Raw genomic sequence first — 1,589 nt, 5'->3', positions numbered from 1 at the left:
TTCGGAAGTATTAATGAAACAGGCCATCAATTTTGTCAATATTAAAAAATATTGGATACAAATTTCTATGGAGGTGGACATGATGGTGAGTTTTTAAACTGGGGATAATAGACATTAAATGAAAGCTCTGAGTCTCTGCTTTCACGTGCATTTAGTTTTACGCTTGTGTGCACTGTTTTGGAGATATGAATGAAAATATGCCATCCATTTTGTGAATATTGAAAAATAGGGGACACATATTTTAGGGAGTGCAGGGCTGGTGCTGAGCTGAACTGTGGGGTTAATGGGCATTAAATGGAAGATCTTAGTCTCTTCTTTGACATGCATTGGATTGGAGACAAGATCTCTAGTACCACGATACTGAACACCAGAAACCCCCAGGGCTATGTACTCAGCCCACTCCTGTTCACGCTGATGACTCATGACTGCACTGCTAAGCACACTGCAAATTACATCATCAAGTTTGCTGATGACAAGAAAGTGGTGGGCCTAATTAGTAACAACGATGAGGCATCATACAGAAAGGAGGTGGAGCAGCTAGCGGACTGGTGCATCAACAACAATCTGTCTCTGAATGTCGATAACACTAAAGAGATGATAATTAACTGCAGGAAGGCCCGCCCTAATCATTCCCCACTGCACATTAATGGCTCCCCTGTGGAGACAGCTAGAAGTACTAAGTTGCTTGCTGTGCATATCACAGATGACCTCACCTGGACCATCAATACCACCTCCCTAGCAAAAAAAAAGCACAACAACGTCTCCACTTCCTGCAGTGAAGAGAAGGGCAAACCTTCCCCCCCATACTGTTGAGGGATCAAACATTTATTTCACTAGTTTGCTTTTACTGTGTAAATAATGTACTAACATCATTTACTAACTATCCTGCCAGAATAATGGAAAATGACTAACTGCAACTTAAGTGTGAGCTGGCTACGCGCCTGGAACATGAAGAGCAGAGCCAGCTTCGGGCAGCCTGACCAGAACTGAGAGTGCCTACTATCTGCTTAAGTCATGATTAACAAATTCTAGAAGTACATAATGTCTGCTTTAACAATAATTAAAGGAACCCAAGAATATTCTTACAATTCTTATAGTTTATCACGTACTGTACCAAGGCACAGCCTTGGCTTTACACCATATATGGCATGGAACTGTACTGAAACTGTTCTGGGTGGGTTATCTGTTTGTGATTTTGTATAAAACGTGTCCTTTTGTATCAATAAGTTGAGCCATGGCTTCATCGGCTTTGGCTCCCATATGCAAATGTAATAATGGTAATGCCTGCTTCATACAATCCCCGGATTGTGTCTCCTTTGTTGGAGGCAACAAAACACACTTCTCCGTTCAATCTAAAAATTTTATCCATATTCTGTCTCCCCATAGTGACTAGTGTTTCAAAAAATTGACAGAAATGTTCACAACTCATCAAAACAAGCTTCTCTGTTCATTCTAACGATTATACGCATATTCTGTCTCCCCAAACTGTCTAGTATTTCAAAAAGTTCATCCACTTTCAGAATTTGAGAGAAATGTTCACAACTCATCAAAACACGCTTTTCTGTTTGATCTAACAATTATATACAGTA

The sequence above is a fragment of the Atractosteus spatula genome, unplaced genomic scaffold (genome assembly GCF_055471065.1).
Source record: "Atractosteus spatula isolate fAtrSpa1 unplaced genomic scaffold, fAtrSpa1.hap1 Scaffold_46, whole genome shotgun sequence".
In the NCBI taxonomy this organism is placed as follows: Eukaryota; Metazoa; Chordata; class Actinopteri; order Semionotiformes; family Lepisosteidae; genus Atractosteus; species Atractosteus spatula.
This window is presented reverse-complemented; position numbering follows the sequence as displayed.